General features: G+C 35.9%; 1 protein-coding gene across 1 annotated transcript in view; it reads left to right on the top strand.

Annotated features, from left to right (window-relative positions):
• LOC106883329 (transient-receptor-potential-like protein) overlaps window positions 1–14,982 on the top strand; it is a 157,400-nt gene that overhangs the window by 48,862 nt on the left and 93,556 nt on the right. Inside the window, exon 3 of the mRNA XM_089365375.1 lies at window positions 11,622–11,720. The gene's annotated coding sequence lies outside the window, so the exon portion shown is untranslated. The remainder of the gene's footprint in view (window positions 1–11,621; window positions 11,721–14,982) is intronic.

The raw sequence follows: 14,982 nt of genomic DNA, 5'->3' as shown, positions 1-14,982 counted from the left end.
ATATTTATCTCGCGTCGAGCAGCATGCATGAGATAGGGAGACAAAAGAGGAATGGAAGTAGACTTCAGAAGGTGTTACTTACCCTACGGACACTTAGTGACTTAGACGGAAATGGTTGCAACATCCAAGGTGCTTTGGGTGTGGAGAACCTTAGGTTGGTTAAATTGAATACTGGAGCAGGCTCTGTTATTTCAATGATTTACAAACATTTCATCGAAATCAATCTCAAGTTCAATGTTATATCATTCAACAATATGTGCAATCTCTAATAGTTTTGTCACCAAAAATTCCGATATAAGCCTAATCTACACCAGCTGAAACATACTTGTAGAAAAATTTCTTTCACTATCCAATTTTTTTTTAAAGAAAATTATGAAGAAAGAAATTCGGTGGGGTACACATCTACAGTTATGCCCTAAGTTTATTGAGAGAGTGAGTGCTAATAGACGAATAACAGGTATAAAGGGAAATTACATGTTAACATATGAGAAAAATTACACAGATCGGAAATCAAATGCGTAAATAATATTTAGCGACTGGCAGAAAAATGCCCAGTGGCGAGTGTTTCTGATATATATATATATATATATATATATATATATATATATATATATATATATATATATATATATATATATATACATACATACACACACATACATATAAGCAGCTAAGCGCAATATGAGACCATAAAGGAAAATTCTAATCGTCACTAATTATGACTGAAGGTATGGAATAGCACCTGGATTTTAACACTTATTTCTCGCAATACAGGTGCTATTCAGAAACTTCAGTTACAATTAGTGACGATTAAATATACATGTGTGTGTGTGTGTGTGTGTGTGTGTGTGCGTGTGTGATCATGTGATCGAATATTGATATACAACTATCGAATATATAAAACTATCGAATATTGATACACAACGCTGGTCACAATGCGCTTTGCCTCGTTTTAGCTTTCGAATGATGCCACTCTACTGGCTAGACGAGCAGGCCAGCATTCCCCTTAGTTGGAAGGCTAGTTCGTCGCACCCCATTTACTGCTAAGCGGACTGGAGCAATGTGAAATGAAGTGCTTTTCTCAAGAATACAAACGCTCAGCGGGTCTGTGAGTCGAAACCATGATCTCGCGATTGTGAGTGCAATACGCCTAAACACTAGGATACGCACCTTCATACACACACATACACACTTATGTGTCACTTACTCCTTTAAAATCTTAGTTTTTGAATACAAGTATCCTATTGAATGTCATAGCAAATTTGAACCTACGAACATACTATACTTCTATCTATTTTTATTAATTTACAAGAAAAATTTGGAAAGTTTTATGCGTTCTTTAATGAAATTGATCTAGCAACACTATCTCAACAAAACAACGAAGACTGACATTTCCTAAAAGTTAAACATTATGAGTTTTTAATTGTTAAGCTCTCGTGACAACTGCCAAACATCTTGACGTAGCTTAATAGATTCCAGTCCATTTTTATTGATGCATTTGCTGTTAAGATAACGTTACTTAAACTTCATCAAATAGCAACCATTTAAGCTGAAAGAACTTCTATTAATAATACAGTTATTCGATAAAAAAAAGAACCTTAAATATCACAACAAGCATAAGCTCACGAAAGCAACGATGTTTAATTTAGAAATCTCTCTTATTAAACTACCAACTTGCTAAACTTGTTAACTTCAGGTCTACAGTTGCAATCCGTGAATATCAAACAGATCTCTTTCGTCTTACCTATCTATAATTGCTCTGTCACATGCAGATATTGACGTTAACATTGGTTATACATACAATTTCATGCGTAATCCAATGCCTAGGTTAGAAATACATTTTTTTATAAATTGTCAATGTCTGGTATCTTCCTGAAAGATATCCTGTTCGGGAAAAACGGCATTCGGCACGGATAAATATTGTAGTTCAAGATACCAATCCAAGAATGCTTTGAAGAGAGTATTTTTTTTTTTTCATATTGTCATACCGCTTAACCCTTAAAACATGTAGAACAATGACCAGGAAATCTCGGAGTAGATATGGAGAACACAAAGAATATCAGTGGCCTTGAAGAACTATAATTAGCAATCAAGTGGGGTGGAAAAGACGGGCTCTGAAACTCTTAAACATAACATGATTTACGATAGGCTGGTTCATGGTACTGTGCGATTTAGAAATTCGTTTTGCTTCCTATGTAGTCTGTAATTCGATCCCACAGCACAATATCTTGAGTCTATTTCCTTAGTTTCTAGCTGACGAAAGCTCTGTGTATGAAATTTGGCACGATTACTCATTTTTGCCAGCTGAGTGGACTGGAGCGACGTGAAATAAAGTGTTTTGCTCAAGAACACAACGCGTCGCCCGGTCCAGGAATCGAAACCACAATCTTACGATCATGAGTCCAATACCCTAACCATTAAGTCACGCGCCTCCACATGAGAAATCAATATGGACTTTTAATTACATAGAGATAATTTTTTAATATGAAAGAGATGCAATTTATTTTAAAAAAGTATCAGTGCTTTATGGGTGTATGTTTTTTTTAACAACCCTGGGAAGACAAAATGGGATAACGACCCGGAACGCATTTGAACTCGAGAAACAAAACAATGAATCAAAAAACTACTAAACAAATCATTCTCGTAGAAAATTACTATTTTTAAATCTCACGAGAGCTATTCAGTAAGAGTACTTTCTAGTAAAGATTATTTGCCAACATAACATGGTAGTCCTGGTTTAGGATGAATGTTGCTGTAATTTAGCCCCAGGAGACATCGTCTCCAGCTGGCTATACGACACGATCTGTGTCCTTATATTTTTGAACAAGGGAATCTAGCACCCCCACTCAGCTCAAAACAACATCTGTATCTCGCGATTTCTGGGTTATTTCCCTTCATCAGCACAGCATTACAGCAACAGAATTACAGCACAAAACTACAGCTAAATTACAGCAACATTCGTCCTAAACCAGGACTGCCATGTTATGTTGGCAAATAGTCTTTATTACAAATCATTCTCGTGTTCACCACTTCTGCTAACGACATATCAATACGGAATGCTTTCTTGCTTGTCGAAATTCTGTTTGCTTCTTAAGTGTTTAATTAAATAACTAATATTTTCACAACTCCAAGGGGAATAATTTGCGTGATATTTTAGCGTGCAACACATTGGAAAAGTTAAATCTCACATTTGCAAATAATCGAAATACTTGTCGATTATGCAGTTTCAATCTTCTGTTGCTTAAATAAAAGTTGTTTGTGTGTGTGTGTGTGTGTGTGTGTGTGTGTGTGTGTGTGTGTGTGTGTGTGTGTGTGTGTTTAACCAAAGGGAATTAATATGTTTGTTCGCAATTCAGTAACTGGTCGTGATTGAATATAATCACGCGACACTTCTGGGAGAAGACCAGTTCTAGAAACAATTCGACCTTAAGCTAATTCTTTCCCATGAGTTTTCCTATCCTGGCAGCTTTTTCATCTCATACATCAATAAAGACTAATAAGCATTTCCAATATAAAGTCAACAGTACTTGATTGATACTTTATTTTATCGACACTGCTTCGGTACAGACGACAGATAAAATCAACAACAACAACAATAATAATAATGATAATAATAATAATATCAAAATTAAAAGAAGAGTGCCATTGTCATCTAGTGAACGATATTTCGACATCTTGTGTGTCTTCAACGGGTTCAAAAATTAATTTTGTCAATCTATTTCATTTTGGTTAATATATAAAGGATTGAGGTAACTCCTCCAGATGATATAAAGTCAAAATTAAAAGAAGAGTGCCATTGTCATCTAGTGAACGATATTTCTTCTTTTAATTTTGATTCTATATCTTCTGGAGGAGCTACCTCAATCCTTTATATATTAACCAAAATGAAGTAGATTGACAAAATTATTTTTTGAACCTGTTGAAGACACACAAGATGTCGGAATAACGTTCACTAGATGACAATGGCACTCTTCTTTTAATTTTGACTTTATATCTTCTGGAGGAGTTACCTCAATCCTTTATATAATAATAATAATAATAATAATAATAATAATAATAATAATAATAATAATGGTTTCAAATTTTGCCACAAGGGTAGCCATTGGGGGGGTCGATTACATCGATCCCAGTGTTCAACCGGTACTTATTTTATCGACCCCGAAAGGATGAAAGGCAAAATCAACCTCGGCGGAATTTGAACTCCGATCGGTGCGACAAGCGAAATAGCGCTAAGTATTTCGTCCAGCGTGCTAACGATTCTGCTAGTTCACCAACTCTTTCAAATATAGACAGAATGCCTGAAATTTGGAGTGGGGTGCTAGTTAATTACATCGACACACTGTACCCCAGTGCTTTCATGCACTGGGGTACAGTGCTTTGGACTCCAAAAGATTGACAAGTAAAGTCGACTTCCACGGAATTTGAACTTAGAAAAGTAAATACAGTTCTATATTTAAGAGATGAGGGATTATGTATATTATTTACGTTATTTACATTTGACGGATATTTCTCCTCGTCTTGTTTGTTGTTAACACAACGTTTCGGCTGATACACTCTCCAGCCTTCTTCAGGTGTCTTAGGGAAATTTTGAACCTGAGTTCTCATTTCTAAGGTATTTTTCGCTGTTGTTGTTATTGTTGTTGTTATTCAGGTCACTGCCTGGAATCGAACTCGGAATCTTGGGGTTAGTAGCCTGCGCTCTTAACCACTACGCCATATATCCGTGGGCATATGACGTAGTGGTTTGAAATTGCCCCAAGACACCTGATGAAAGCTGGAGGGTATATCAGCCGAAACGTTGTGTTAACAACAAACAAGATGAGGACAAATAATTGTAAATAATGCAAATAATGTAAATAGTGTTAGAAAGTAAAGATGGACAAAATGCCTAAAAGCGTTCTGCTCGGCCTGCTAACGATTCTACCAGCTCTTTATTCCGCAGACTGCAAAATCATTTAGACAGAAAAAATATGAATTCTCTAGACGAGTTCAGAACAGTAGTAGAGGAGTATTTTTCGTCACGGATACGTGAATTTTGGAAGAAAGGCTTTGCGAGTCTACCAGGTACATGGAGAGTATTGTAGAAAATGAAAGAGAGTATATTTTAGTTTTAAAAAGAACTTTGTTTATCTTAATTTTGAAAAACGAAAAAAGTATTAAAAAACTGCATTATTTATAGGATGACCCAATAATAATAATGTGATCAATAGAACTCAGAGAGCGCAAACCTCCGCCAAGACAACACCAACGTCCTCTCAACGATTAGCCAGAGATGATTTTTAAAATGAGAATATCTGAAATAAAGTCGACTGCTCTCACAAACGAGAATGCTAAACATGAACCCGATCGCTCTCAAAAATTATGTAAAAAAAACGCAAAAATAATCCGGAATCCTTGTCTAGTACCTGATCGATCCCAATGGTAGTCATTGAATGTGAAAGTGGATGTGTATCCGTAATGCTGTGTGTGTGTCGTCTGCAGTGCGAACAGGGACAGCTTTATCTATGAAGGCCTTTTTTAGTCTATCCTCTGGTATAGTGTCTTTACGACCATTAAGGTCTATAGTGAAAAATTTATCCGTGCGTGAAAGAAAACGGAAAGGACTTGCATACGGTGCTGTTAACGGAGGTTTAACAACACCTTTGCGCACAAAAACTTGAATCCATGAAGTAAAGCTTCCCTCAAGGCAGAGCTAGAAATGCAATTGCCAAGTAGGTGAGAGGTTTTTAACAGGAGCGAAATATTCAAAATTGGTAAAACTAAAAATTGTCAAGGATAAATTAAATTTATTATTGTTATTGAATATGTTACAGTTATTTAATTTCTGAACGGTTTTGCTGCCGTTTGTTTATGTAGTTTGACTTCTTTATCCATCAGTTTCTACTAAGATAGAGATGCGAGTAAAATTAATAATAGAGAAACGAAAATAAAACTTTGGAAACAGCAATGCCGCCATAACTTACGTGGAAGCCATTAGCGTGCTTTCAAGGAAGATAATCAGAGAAAGACTTGAAAGGCAACATAAAATCGTAATACTTCATGTAAATATAACAAATAAAGTAAATATAACAAATAATCCAGAATCTTTGTCCGGTACCAGATCGATCCCAAAATCTAATCAGTTCGGGCCAGTCACGAGTCCAAGCATCCCTGAGAGTTTCATCCGAATCCGTACAGCGGTTCTTGAGATATCTTGTCCACGGACAAACCAGCAAACAAACACGACTGAAAACAATACTTCCGCCTTCGCTTAGACGGAGGTAATAATCCTTTCTACTATAGGCACAAGGCCTGAAATTTTGGGGGAAGGGGACAGTCAATTTGATCGACCCAAGTACGCAACTTGATCGACCCCGAAAGGACGAAAGGCGAAGTCGACCTAGGTGGAATTTGAACTCGGAACGAGAAGACAGACGAAATGCCGCTAAGCGTTTTGCCCGGCGTGCTAACGATTCTGCCCGCTCACCACCTTAATAATAATAATAATAATAATAATAATAATAACAATAATAATAATAATAATAATAGTAATAATAATAATAATAATAATAATAATAATAATAGTTTCAAAATTTGGCAAAGGGCAGCAGTTTTGGGGGAGGAGTTAAGTCGATTACATCAACCCCAGTGTTCAACTGGTACCTATTTTATCGACCCCGAAAGGATGAAAAGTAAAGTCGACCTCGGTGGTATTTGAACTAAGAACGTAGCGACGGGTGAAATACCGCTAATAATAATAATAACAATACGATCAAAGAGAAAGAAGAAAAACTGAACAAGTGTGATGACTTGAAGTGGAAAATACGCAGGTTGTGGGCAATGAAGAGAGTAGACGTGATACCAGTAGTAATTGGCACGCTTGGAAGTATCAACATGGCTGAAAAAGATTGGTCAAATGTAAAGATAGAGCACCTACGAAAATCATCTTTGTTTAGAACTGCAAAAGAGTTCTCAGCATGGTTCTTGAAGCATGAACAATAAACAAGAGTCACCTTAGTCTGCTGGCTGTGGACAGCTGACACTTTCCATCATAGCCAAACAAAATAAGTTGAGAGTTTCCATCAAATAATAATAATAAAAATAATAATAATAATAATAATAATAATAATAATAATAATAATAATAATAATAATAATAATAATAATACAGCATTACAGAAAAAGAGTTACCTGAGGCAAAAGAAAAACTAAAGCAAGACATCCTTGCCAAAGCACAAAGGATCCGCCGGTATGAGAAACGCCAACGTTTCTTTGAACAAAAAAAAAACAGTTCAAATCCAACCCCAAAAAACTACCAAAAACTGGGTAAAAATAAAATAGACATTACTGCAGCACCAACAGCAGAAGAACTGGAAGAATTCTGGAAACAAATATGGTCGGTGAAGCAACAACCCCAGAAAAGGACCATTAAAACAGCGAACTTAGCACCTGAGCAACTCTGGGCCCCTATAACAACTGAAGAGGTCACCCAGACACTGCAAAGACTAAGCAACTGGAAGGCACCTGGACACGACAAGATCCCCAACTTCTGGTTAAAACACCTGCCAGGAATGCATAAAAAGCTGGCAGAAAACTTTAACAACATACTAGCAGAGCCAGAGACAATGCCTGAATGGCTCACGAAAGGGAAAACCATCTTAATTCCCAAATCCATGGAAACGGAGAAACCACAAAACTATAGACCTATAACCTGTCTCCCTACGATCTACAAAGCCTTTACTGCAATAATATCGCAGAGATTGAGTAAGCACCTGGAAAATAACAACCTGTTTCCAGAAGAGCAGAAGGGATGCTGCAAGGGCTCATACGGCTGTAAAGATCAATTATGAAGACAGCCGCAGAAAGAAGAAAGGCCTCAGTATGGCCTGGGTGGACTACCAAAAGGCTTTCGACAGTGTTCCCCACACGTGGATTCTGGAAACACTAGCCATAAACAAGGTGGCACCAATTATTATAAAATACATAAGGCACTCAATGAACAAATGGCAGACAGTGCTACAGCTCCAAACAAAAGAGGGACTTGTGAAAACGAAAGCCATCCCCATTAGAAGAGGAATATTCCAGGGAGACACGCTCTCTCCACTCCTGTTCTGCCTGGCACTCACACCTTTAACTGAATTGCTAAATAGAACTGGGTGCGGTTACAAATGCTACGGGAAAACAGTCAGCCACCTTCTATATATGGATGACCTAAAATTATATGCTAAAAATGACAAAGAGCTAGAAACACTACTACAGACAGTACACGGCTTTACCAAGGAAATAAATATGAAATTCGGATTAGAAAAATGTGTCAAAGCAACCCTGAAAAGAGGAAAATTAGTTAAAAGTAGCAATATAACACTAGATAAAGCCAATGAAATAAGAGAACTAGACGAAAGCCAACCATACAAGTATTTAGGAGTCAATGAACTAGATAGGATACAACATACACAAATGAAAGAAAAATAAAGAAAGAGTACTATAGATGAGTTAGATCAATACTAAAAACAGAGCTCAATGCTAAAAACAAGATAATGGTTATCAACACTTTAGCTATCCCAGTTATAAGCTACAGCTACAACATCCTTAACTGGACACTAAACGAACTATCTAAAATAGACAGGAAAACAAGAAAAATAATGACAGGATATAGGATGCACCACCCAAAATCTGACATAGAATGGCTATATATACAACGCACAGAAGGTGGCAGGGGTCTTATACAGCTAGAAAACTATTGTAAAATAACCACCATAGGACTGCAAAAATACCTACTTCAGAAGCAAGGAAAACTAATACAAATAGCCACAAAACACGAGCAAAACAAAAGACTGTTTTCAATATTTAAGGAAGCTGACAAATACAAACAAGAAATCAATCTACCTAACAAATACGAAGAAGAAGAAGAAGAAGAAGAAGAAGAAGAAGAAGAAGAAGAAGAAGAAGAAGAAGAAGAAGAAGAAGAAGAAGAAGAAGAAGAAGAAGAAGAAGAAGAAGAACAACAACAACAACAACAACAACAACAACAACAACAAAAACAACAACAACAACAACAACAACAACAAGAAAAGCTATAAAACAAATGAAATCCAAACTAAAACTAGAACAGCAACGGACCATGATAAAACGATGGCAAGAAAAGCTCCTACATGGTAAATACTGGGCTAAACTAAATGCAAAAGAAATAGACAGACAAAAATCCCAGCAATGGCTGAGAAGCTCAGGACTCAAAGCAGAGACTGAAGGATTTTTAATTGCTGCACAAGACCAAAGCCTCCCCACCAGAAATTACCAAAAACATATAAGGAAAACAAACATAACAAGTAACTGTAGAATATGTGGAGATGGACAAGAAACAATAAATCATATTATCTCTGGCTGCCCAGTCCTGGCTAAGAAGGAATATATTCACAGACACGACAGAGCTGGGACCTATATACACTGGAAGCTATGCCAACACTATGGAATAACAACAGAAAAAAGATGGTATAAACACACGCCAGAAAAGGTCACAGAAAATGAGAAAGCAACCATACTCTGGGATATGCCAATACACACAGATAGAGAAATTAAGGCAAATAGACCAGATATAGTTGTCAAAGATCATAAAGAAAAAAAATGCTTTCTAATTGATGTATCAATACCAGCAGATGACAACGTTTCTCTAAAAGAAATGGAAAAATTTTCAAAATACAAAGACCTGGAAATAGAGGTAACTCGAATGTGGAATCTAAAAACAGAAAATTCCTATCATAGTAGGTGCCTTAGGTATAATAAAAAAATATTCAGACAAATACATAACAAAAACACCAGGACTTACAAATATATATAAGATACAGAAAATTGAACTACTGGGCACTGCACACATCCTACGCAAAACACTTTCAATACAGTAACCATAAGAACATCACAGCAAACCACAGCACATACCCAAGGCGCACAGAGCTGCGCTCGGTAGTGAAGTGAAAACACGTTATAAAAATAAAACTACTGAACAATAATAATAATAATAATAATAATAATAATAATAATAATAATAATAGTTCCGAATTTTAGCACAAGAGTAACAATTTTAAGGGAGGGTTAATTGATTACATCCTAGTAATTGACTGGTAGTTATTTTGAGCTAAGCATTTTGTCCACACGATAACGGTTCTACTATTTCACTGGCTTATGATAATGACAATAATAACAACAGCAACAGCAACATCAATAACAACGACTGATATTTATTTGTATGCAAACATTCGTTTAGATGCAATTAGTACTCGTTTATTTTGCAGGAATATGCAAACATGAAAATAAACAAACAAACAAAAAAATATACCGCAAGTGAAAAATGTCAACTAGCTGAATCAATTTACGGTTCTCATAGATGAGCTCGTTATCTTAAATATTCGGTAAATGTGTATAATATTTTATCTGTCGCTCATCAACTTGTGTCTCATTGTTTAACTAAATAGCTCTAAGTGACGAATCTGGAAATGTAGAAAAGATAGAATCATTAGAGTTTTTTTGGACAATGTGTTTTGTAGTTTTTGTTTTGACTTTTTTCCATTCTGAGTAGATAGAGACTCCGCCGATGTTAAAATTACTTTTCATCGATAAGATAAATCACAGGGCAAGTACTTGGGTCGATTCAGTTGATTAATCCCCGTCTCCCTAATTTCATGACTCGTGCCCTTATTAAATACAATCTCACAAGATTATCTAAGACTCGAATAGGACACTCATTCGAGTCTCATAAGCCATTCATTAAAAAAGCAATTTATTAATTGAGAAACAAGAAGCCCCTCAAATAAGCACAACGTTCCTTTGTTTAGCCGTAGTTCTCAGTCCTGATGAAATAACCTTTAGGTCGAAACATTTGATTCAAGCTGACACTACACCGGTGCTCCGCAACCTTTTTTCGTTTGCAGTACATATATTCTTTTCAAAATTCTTTTCTACTCCAGGCACAAGGCCCGAAATTTTGGCGGAGGGGGCCAGTCGATTAGATCGACCTCAATACGCAAGTGGTACTTAATTTATCGACCCCGAAAGGATGAAAGGCAAAGTCGACCTCTGCGGAATTTGAACTCAAAACGTAAAGACAGACTAAATACGCTAAGCATTTTGCCCGGCATGCTAAAGTTTCTGCCAGTCCGCCGCCTTATATTCTTTTCAAAATTCTGCGGCACACCTGAACTAAAAATATAACTAAAAGTACAGGGAAAAAAATTACATTTAGGTTACACTGCGGCACACCTAACAGCAGTGTGTCGCAGCATACCGGCTACGAAGCACTACACTACATTATCCAGTCCTTTTGAGAGGAACTGTTTACACATTATCCAATGTGACCTTAGTTTTATAGAAGGCAAAGTACGCTTTAAGTGGGATTTAGTAACTATTTCTAACTGGTTGAAATACCACGTAGACAGAGACTATTTCTCATTAACTTGCAAACACAAAGTAAACGGTATCTCGTAAAATGGGGAAAAAACAGGTACTCATTATATAAATTAAGTCAATTATGCGCGTTTCTTAATTAACAGTTTTAATAAATTTCTTTAACAAATTGTTAATGTAAAATGTTAAAGCATTTTTGATGTATTGTTTTCCTCATCGTTTCATTTCTGCATTTGTTTTATGTTTCAGGTGACACTGAAAGCTAATTAAGTGACAAGTTTTGTAAATAAATTTCACAAACTGTTGGATATAAAGCAAATTCTTTATTCAAACGCATAAATTTCGAAGGTAAAGCATTTATTATATTTTACTTTATAAATTTATTTAGGCGCCATTTTGGAGTGCCGTTTACATAGACATTTACACTTTAGCGACCAGTCTAACCCTAACTCTTGCCCTAACCCGAATCCTAAACCTTAGCCCTAAATCAAAGTCAGATAATTTCACAACGTAGGCAATGGATATTGCGGTAGACAACATGCTGAAGTAACGCCTTTACTTGTATTAGTTTAAGATTTCGGTCATACTGGGACGCCATGATCTTCAAGCGTTTAATTGTTTCTATCAAGACCAGTGTTTTGCCCGATACTTATTTTATCAAAGCACGAAAAGGAAAATATATTAAGGTCGTCTGCAGCATAAAGGGACGTAACCATGTCGAGGCAAAAATACCTCAGGGTAATGTTGCTGTGGAACCGATTTTCCGTTTTACACACTCACATTCTCACATTGACAAACACTCATGCACAGACACTGTCACACCCATACTTACATATACAAACATATATCTGTATATATATTCATGTATGTATGTAGATATATTCTAAATATAATACATACATATATATATATATATATATATATATATATATATATATATATATATATACATATATACAAATATATAATATATGATATATATACATATATATATATATATAACATATATATATATATATATATATATATATATATATATATATATAACATATATATATATATATATATATATATATATATATATATATATATATATGCATACACAATACATAATATATATATGTACATATATAGGACATATATATACATACATAATATATAATGTATACATATATACACACACACGTAATATATGATATATACACATACGAGGGGTGTTCATTAAAGATTTCCCCTGACCCACTTCCGGTTATTGCAGGAGACGGAACTTGTACAGGTATAATTATACATGTCTCTACATGTCACATTGCGAATTGTGGCTTTCCACTAATAACCGTTTTCTTCTTTTACGGCTGATGAAGTGGACTAAGATATTATTAATGGATGCAGTTGAATGAAGATCATTGATCAGATTCTTACATTTGAAAGGCCGTACACTAAAAGAGACTTTCGATGAGAGGAAAGCAGTTTATGGTGACGATGCACCATCATACGGTGTAGGCAAGCACTGGAATCGCCAGTTCAAATGTGGGCAGACATTGCTGGAAACTGCTCATATTTCTGGACGACTACATTCTGCTTCTTATGACGACAACATCCATGAAGTAGAAGCCGCCATTTTGGAGAATCACCGCATAACTATTCGGCAAGTAGCTCAGGAAATGAAGTGTAGGATCCGTGGAAAACACTCATTCACGATGGATTCCTGGGATGCTCAAACCTTTTCAGAAACAGGAACGAATCAATTGCCCCCAGGCTCTTTTGGCAATGTGCCAAGAAAACGAGGATTTTTAAGGCAGACTCATCATGCAGGATGAAGCATGGGTCCATGACTATGATCTTGAGACAATGAAAGCATGATGACTCACCACCTCCAAAGAAGGCTCGTGTCCAGTCCTCAGCAGGCAAGTTGATGCTCACAGTCTTTTGGGATCAGTGCGGCTCGTACAACCTCGGCTCGTACAGTAAATTACTCGTACAACAGTACACTCGTACTGCGAGGTTCTACTTCATTAAATGTATGCATGTATGTATGTATGTATGTATGTATGTATGTATGTATGTATAACTTTTCCGATATGTAGTTCCATATTTTGTGTAGTACAGTAGGGGAGGCTCAAAGTACAAGTAAATAGACTGAGTGTCACTTTATCGCTTTTATTATATATATATATATATATATATATATATATATATATATATATATATATATATATATATATATATATACGAGGTTGTGCCGAAAAGTTCCTGATTTTAAGGTATCACTAAGGCCTGGCTGGAAGCCAATATTCCGAGTTGTTTCACAGGGCTTAGAGAAACTGAAGAACCGCTGTAATAGGTGTGTGTGCGTGTGTGTGTGTGTGTGTGTGTGTGTGTGTGTGTGTGTGTGTGTGTGTGTGTATGTGCGTGTGTGTGTGTGTGTGTGTGTGTGTGTGTGTGTGTGTGTGTGTGTGTGTGTGTGTGTTGTATATTGCAGCGTACAAGTAAACCAGGCATTATCTAAGTCTACGTCAAGAATTTTCTTTAAAACAGTCAGAGGTTAGACATATATGCCTGCTGTAATAGTCGATCATCAAACACAAAGTAGACAACTGGCAGGACAAAAACTTAAACCTCAATGCTGTACCTTATAAGTACAGTAATAATCCTCATGTATATATATATATATATATATATATATATAGTGAGAATTTACAAAAAACAAAAGACGAAGACAGGTGTGTAAACAACAATCAGATGTATTAGTTTAACGCCGTTATGTGTCATTAAACAGTCATTAGTTCCGTAGTGTATAATATGCGGTGCCGCTAATCAGTCACTGAAATCAGAATTATTTCAAACTGTACGTGAAACATGCAAGCTTGGTACATTAAGGGACATTAACTGTTATGGTAAATACAGTTATTATTATTTTTTGCTACACGCATTAAATACTAATGTGAATTCACAATCTATTGAGCTATCCTGAAATTGTACAATCTATTGTGCTATCATGACATGCAAGTTCTACTTATCTGACGATCCCGCTGAATTCAATATTGTTTCGCTCAGTGTTCGCAGTCAGCGTATGAGCTGTTAGAGACATCGTGTCCTGTTGTTATAACACTGAATTTCTATTAATAATTTATTACCTTATATTTTTCCGCTGTTAAAACGTTTCAGATATTCACTAAACACGAGTTTTAGTTGCGAATATTTGTGGCGACAGTCTGCTTGAATTACGGTAAGTGATGTACAGCGAGAATATGGAGTACTGTTCCACTCGTTGGTCACTCTGTGGCGAAAGGTTCGCATTTCATGCTAAGACTATTAGTCGAACCATAGTTTCGGAAAGACTTTATCCAATATCTAGTTTCAAAAGTCGACTTGTACGCCGCAATTAACGATATGTGTGTGAGAGTGTGTGTGCATGTGTGTGTGCGTGCGGCGTGCGTGTGCGAGAGAGAGAGAGAAAGAGAACATAAATGTGTGTGTGTGTGTATATATATATATATATATATATACATTATAATTATATTATAATTATATTATAATTATATATATAATTATAACAAAAGATTAGCTATAAGCCTCTCCACATGCTGGGAAATAGACGCCAAAAGACACT

This window comes from Octopus bimaculoides, chromosome Z (assembly GCF_046866305.1).
Source record: "Octopus bimaculoides isolate indiv1 chromosome Z, ASM4686630v1, whole genome shotgun sequence".
NCBI lineage: Eukaryota > Metazoa > Mollusca > Cephalopoda > Octopoda > Octopodidae > Octopus > Octopus bimaculoides.
Note: the sequence above shows the minus strand (reverse complement) of the source record. Positions and strands in the feature narration are given on the sequence as shown.